The sequence below is a fragment of the Peromyscus maniculatus genome, chromosome X (genome assembly GCF_049852395.1).
Source record: "Peromyscus maniculatus bairdii isolate BWxNUB_F1_BW_parent chromosome X, HU_Pman_BW_mat_3.1, whole genome shotgun sequence".
Lineage (NCBI taxonomy): Eukaryota > Metazoa > Chordata > Mammalia > Rodentia > Cricetidae > Peromyscus > Peromyscus maniculatus.
Genome location: NC_134875.1, coordinates 79364640 through 79371454, shown reverse-complemented (window position 1 = coordinate 79371454; position 6815 = coordinate 79364640). Strand labels below are relative to the sequence as shown.

At 38.2% G+C, this 6815-nt stretch overlaps 1 pseudogene; it reads left to right on the top strand.

Moving 5' to 3' along the window:
* The first annotated feature begins 5716 nt into the window (after positions 1-5716).
* LOC121825741 (AP-2 complex subunit sigma pseudogene) lies at positions 5717-6808 on the top strand (annotated as a pseudogene).
* Positions 6809-6815: the final 7 nt, after the last annotated feature.

Below are 6815 nucleotides of genomic sequence, written 5' to 3'. Positions count from 1 at the left end.
CCATTTTTATAAATCTATACCTTGCCACGTGGCTGGTGGCTTACCAGAGTCTTTACATGCTGCTTGTCCTGGCGGTGGCTGCAGTGTCTCTCCCCTTCTTCCTGTTTCCCCAATTCTCCTCTCTCCTTGTCCCGCCTATACTTCCTGTCTGGTCACTGGCCATCAGTGTTTTATTTATATAGAACAATATCCACAGCACTTCCCCTTTTCTTCTTTTTTTTAAAAAGGAAGGTTTTAACTTTAACATGGTAAAATTACATATAACAAAACAATTATCAAGCATGAATTACAGTTACAATATTAAAGATGTCCTATCTATCTTATATTTGTGAGCTTAAGGTTTTATATCTAACTTATCTTTTAGCATAACTGAGGAAATTACAACTATCTAGTCTTCAACCACATCAAGACCTCAGAAGGATATAATGGTACCTGAGAAATGGTAGATGGATACAAGCAACTTTCGGGAATCTTGCAAGAGTAGACCAAGACAACTGGCAGCCTGGACAGTCACCTAATGTTTCTCAGCATTGTTGGTGCATTCAAATTGGCTATAGGCCTAGTGTATCTGACAGACCATTTTCAGAAGCAGGAATTCTGAAAGACCATCTTACCCTGTCTTGGCAGAGTACAGTGGTCGCTTTCCTTGTGTCCTGCTTGTCCAGAAAGGACAGCATTGCATTTGTACTGTCAGCTGTCAAGGCAAGGGCAGTTCTTTGCCCAGTAAGCCATTTTGTGCCAAAAAGACAAACTTCCAAATGGAAATGTCTTAGAAGCCCAACATTCTCTCGGGATCAATTGGTGCAGCCAGGAGCAATTGTGTCTCACGTCAACAGAATTCTAAGTTATTTAAATGCCATATTCTCTAGGTCTATGAAGTGTTTGAAGATTACCTATCTATCTGAAATATATCTATGTATACCTAGAAGACTTAACTAACATGGCTACAAATATGATTATCATAGATGACTAATTATTAATCTATTTTTAATTATCCATTACAATTTTAAATGAGTTACATAAACATAATACCTCAAACAAGAATATATATATAGTATAACAAAATTAACTTCAAGTTTGTATCAATAAACTAAAATTTATACCAATGTAAAACATTTTAAACATAAACTAAAATCTATAGCAATGTAAAACATTTTAAACAAGTTGTTCTTTAAAAGTAGGTTCATTAATCTACCCTTTTATCTTATCATCTCCATATCCTCCTATATATCTATATCATATCCCCTTTTCTTTTTTAGAAAGAGATCACATTTATAATCAACCTGTTTTAAATAAAAATATTGGTTTTTCTCTGTCCCACACCTGAGGGCTCTTCTGATTTGGGACACAAGAATCTCTTAACCATTTTTTTTTTAAAGCAATATGTCTGGGTTTAGAGGGGGAGTGAGCCAATTCCACCTCTAAAGCCAGCTTGGTATATTTTGGAATTTGGGCATAGCATCTCTTACTACTTCCTGCTGGAGGGGGGCGCTGTATCTTATGGGGACGCAAAGAAAATTTTAGGCCTATGGGGTAGTCTGTGAGGCTGTATTGTGGGAATGAGTTGCCTTGAAACTGCTCTGGATGTTGGATCATCTGGGCCATGGTGTCATCGGAGACCTTTCAGGGGGTCTTGGCTGGTTAAATCTGATGTATCTTAATCTGGAACAAATCCACAGCCTCTGTCTTTCTGTGGAAACAAAAGCAGAACCTCTTTTCCAAAGCAACATATCCTTAAATCCAAATTTTGAAGTCAAGATACCTTTAAAATATACATTTTGGCATAACTCAACAGCTTTTGCAATCAAATGTTTTTCTTCAGTTACGAATATCAAAGAGAACATAATCCAGATTCTCTGTGTGGTAGCCATCTTTACATGGCTTATATTTTATATTACCTTGAGCCTATTGCTTTAAACTGCACCATTCTAAGACTGAAAAGGTGCTGTGGCTGCTGGCTCCGCCCACTTTAGCTTACCAACATGGCAGTGGTATGTTTTCCGCCAGCTCTGGGAGTCATCAAGTCTCAGAAATAGTGGGTCTAAGCTTTTATCAAAGCAGTGTGTAGCCCAGAAACCTCTTTTTTTTTAAATATTAGTAAAGACTAAATCTACCACACAGTGTAATGTACCGCTGGCAGATGCCTCATTCCCGCCATACTGCAGGTCAAGCGCACACACCAGGAACCCGCCAGTGTTGAAACCTGCGTTTTGCAGCGTCTAGCTGCCCTTATGAGACAAGAAGCAGGAACCTGGTTTTGGCTCTGTTTAGAATTGGTTATTAAATATTCTCAGGTTTAAGGTGGAAACTCGAGCCGTTGGGCACCATTTGTTGCTGGAGGGCTTCTCTCCAGGTTCCCCAAGCCCCGCAGTCCCACAATCCACGTATAAAATAATCACTCAGACGCTTATATTACTTATAAACTGTATGGCCGTGGCAGGCTTCTTGCTAACTGTTCTTTTATCTTAAATTAACCCATTTTTATAAATCTATACCTTGCCACGTGGCTAGTGGCTCACCAGAGTCTTTACATGCTGCTTGTCCTGGCGGTGGCTGCAGTGTCTCTCCCCTTCTTCCTGTATCCCCAATTCTCCTCTCTCCTTGTCCCGCCTGTACTTCCTGTCTGGTCACTGGCCATCAGTGTTTTATTTATATAGAATGATATCCACAGCAGTTAATTGTTTGAAGCCATTTTTAAAAGAAAATTAGAATTAAATATTAATTTGCATTATTCTTTCTCAAAGTGGTAGAAAGCATAATCTGCTTTTTATGGGATGGAAGATGTTATTTCTATATTCAATGGTATTTTTTAATATTTAATATTCATGATGTCTACCCATGTTTTTACAATCATTAATCTTTAAGAATATTAAAAAAACATGAAACCCACATAGTTATTGGTGTTCAGGAAAGGGTATGGTAATTTTTGTTTCTCTATAGTACAGTGAAACTGAGCAATAACAGATGTTAATATTTCTCATCCAATATTCAACAATATAACTTCCTGCATTAAAAGACAACTTTCTATCAGGACAGTTAGGCTGTATTAAATATTAAATTTCCGCCGTGTGGTGGTGGCACACGCCTTTAATCCCAGCACTCGGGAGGCAGAGGCAGGCGGATCTCTGTGAGTTCGAGGCCAGCCTGGGCTACAGAGTGATATCCAGGACAGGCTCCAAAGCTACACAGAGAAACCCTGTCTCGAAAAACCAAAAAAAAAAAAAATGAAATTTCCAAGAGAGCACTAGTGATATGCAATGAATTTCCTAGATAAACTGGCTAGTTATTAGGAGAAACTATAAAGATCAGGTACTTGGGATACAAATTTAAATGTATTTTTATTAAAAAAATACAACATACTTTGATCATATTTTTCCTCTCTCTCAATTCCTCCTAGACCCTTTTCACCTCCTTTTCCACCTAACTTTATATTCCTTTTCTTTCTCTTAAAAAAACACAAACAAAACAAAACAAAACAAAACAAAACAAAACAAAACCCAAGAAACACTGTAGACGAATTTCTTTCTTTTTTTTTTTTTGGTTTTTCGAGACAGGGTTTCTCTGTGTAGCTTTGCACCTTTCCTGGAACTCACTTGGTAGCCCAGGCTGGCCTCGAACTCACAGAGATCCTCCTGGCTCTGCCTCCCGAGTGCTGGGATTAAAGGCATGCGCCACCACCGCCCGGCAGTAGACGAATTTCTAAATCGTCTTATTAAACAAAAAACACAGAGCCAAATATAGGGGTGAAAACCTTAGAGATCAGGGAAATAGTGATAGCCATCAATCTTACCTCTCCAGCTCTGCAGCTACCAAAAGGTGAAGCGCCTTTATTGCCTCGCTGTTCTGTCCTCTAATTGGCTCTTAGCCCAGCTACCTCACTTCCTTGTCACTGCCTGTCTGTACAGACCTCCAGGTCGCTATGGTTGGTACTGGGGTTAAAGGTGTATGTCACCATGCTTGGCTGTTCCCTAGTGAGACTCTGCCTGCCATGTGATTGGATTAAGGACGTGTGCTACCACTGCCTTACTTTTGTGTTTACTTAGTGGCTTGCTATTTCTTCTGATCTCCAGGCAAACTTTATTTATTAACATACAAATAAAATATCACATTTCAGCACAAATAAAATATCACCACACACACACACACACAAACACACACACACCAGAACAAACCAAAAAGAGAAATCAAAATAAAGAAGCAAAAGACCAGTTTGACAAAAGACACTCTAACAAGGCAAAATGAAACAAAAAGTCTACAAAAATGCCATTAAGTTTGTTTTGTGTTGATCAATTACTCCTAGACATGGGAAATAGTTGGTAATATAGGAAGTGAGACCCCATTGGGAAAAATGATTTTTCCTTTGCCAGTGGGTTTCACTTGCAGATAGCTTCTTGGTTAGACGTGGGAGCCTGAATCCACTTCCCCATTAAATGTATCTTGAGAAGATATTTTACATAAATCTATTTAATAAAAAATTTAGGTCATGCTTTTGTTATTTATGATAGAAATATATTCTTATGAGTTAGCAGTGATGATGTAAGGAATTATATAAAGGGACTATGTATAATGCAGAGAAAAGTGAAACAAGGAACAAACAATTTGTCTTTTGTTTTTATCTAGAGTAACTTTCTATCTTTGTATCAGGCAAAGCCAATTGAACCCAGGTTACACACATGAACAGAATAGAATATTTTCTGACTGTTAAGTGTGATGATGCTTACTGGAATGTATCCCTTGAGTTTATATTGCTGTGATGCTAATCTCACCTTTCAAGCATGTGTATTTTCCACAGTTGGAGTCACTGATGTTTTAGTAAAAGAAAGTTATTGAAAGATACATTTGATTATTTTTAAAGGCCAATTAAAATATAATTGCATAATCATTTTACTTTCCTGCAAACCAGGAGACTGTATAGCCAAGAAAACAGGCTTACAGTCTAAGAAGAACACACAAAAACAATTATGTTTATTCTGAAAACTGAAATACAGAACATTTGATTAAGATCAGAATGTTTCTAGGGATACAGAAATGATACTTGATGAATGAAATAAAAAGTTAAGTGTATAATGAGAGCTAATCTGGCTAGTTTATGAGATTTGACAGGGCTGTTGGTGACCAAAGGGATGTATGTGAAGATTGTGGAATGTTAACGCTATAGGCTATTATTATTTTGCCATTAGGAATTGCAAATATGAATTTCCTAATTTCAATATTTAAGTGAATTTATAATATTCTCATGACATTCTTCTGACTAAATCACAGGCATGTGTTCATATAATTTATATATTTAAGCATATACTTTAATGTATCATCTATTCATCATCATCATCATCATCATCATATATCTCTATTTGTCTATCATTTATCTCTCAACTGTTTGTGGTAAGGGCATAATATGCCTGTCCTATTACAAAAATTAAAGGCACAGCAATATTGTTACTAAAGGCATAATTATGTATAGTAAATACCTCCTAAAGATTTGTCATGTCTGCCATTTTATCATGTATACCTGAAACTTTGTACCTGAAAATGGTGGCACAGATATCTAGCAAATTAAGAACATACATTCTGGCAACAGAATGCCTTGAATTGAACCTTGGTTCTGAAGCTTGCTGGCAAAATGAGGATGGTAATGGTACTTACTTTAAAGGGCATATGTATTAATGTATTTATGCAGCTAAAGCATTTAAAACAAAGTATAGTGACAGGAGTCGCCATGATCTGCTTCATTCTCATCCAGAACCGGGAGGATAAGACACGCCTGGCCAAGTGGTACATGCAGTTTGATGATGACAAGAAACAGAGGTTGATTGAGGAGGTACACGCCATGGTCACCATTAGGGATACAGAGCACACCAACTTTGTGGAGTTCTGGAACTTCATGATCATCTACTGACGCTATGCTGACCTCTACTTCTGCATCTGTGTGGACGTCAAGGACAAAAGTCTGGCCTATCTCAAGGCTATACACAACTTTGTGGAAGTGTTAAATGAATATTTTCACAATGTCTGTGAACTGGACCTGGTGTTTAACTTCTAGAAGGTTTACACAATGGTAGATGAGATGTTTCTGGCAGGTGAAATCCAAGAAACCAGCTAGTTTCTTCTGCTGATGTTGCAGTCCCTGGAGTGAGGTGGCCTCTGCCCAGCCTGGTCTGCTGGACCAAACTGCCTGCTCACCTCCCCCCAGGCCCGAGGGTAACCCCAGCAGCCCCCTCCCTTCTGCCCCAGAGGAAGGACCCAGTAGGGTTTAGGCTGCATGCGAGGAGGCTGCAACTCACTGCCTCTGGGCCCTACTTTGATGGCAGAGGCCACTTTGATGTCCCGAGTAACTGCCATTGTCATGGGATGCTGTGAGTATGCATGTGCACAGCCCCCAATAAATCTGTGGTCCTGTCCAGCCAACAAACAAACAAATGAACAAACAACCCCCCAAAACCAGCAAAACAAAATAAGAACCCCCAAACCAGAGTTATATATATATATATATATATATATATATATATATATATATAATTAAATATTAGATACCTCCATGTAATGATGCAATTTGTAACCTCAAGGAATTGATAATTCTACATGGAGCACTTCCCTTTGGGAGAAAATACTAACACATATGGAGAAAACTGGGAAAAATAGTAAGAAGTGAGTTGTATGGCATAGGCTATGAAGACATAATTCATGAAAGGACAGTACATTCATTGTGAGTTTGCAGGTGACTGAAGGTTTTGTGGCATATCTATATGGCATGCATGGGTACATATGTGAGTAGAAATGAAAACACAGACAAAAGCTTAGATGTAGGAATAAATAAG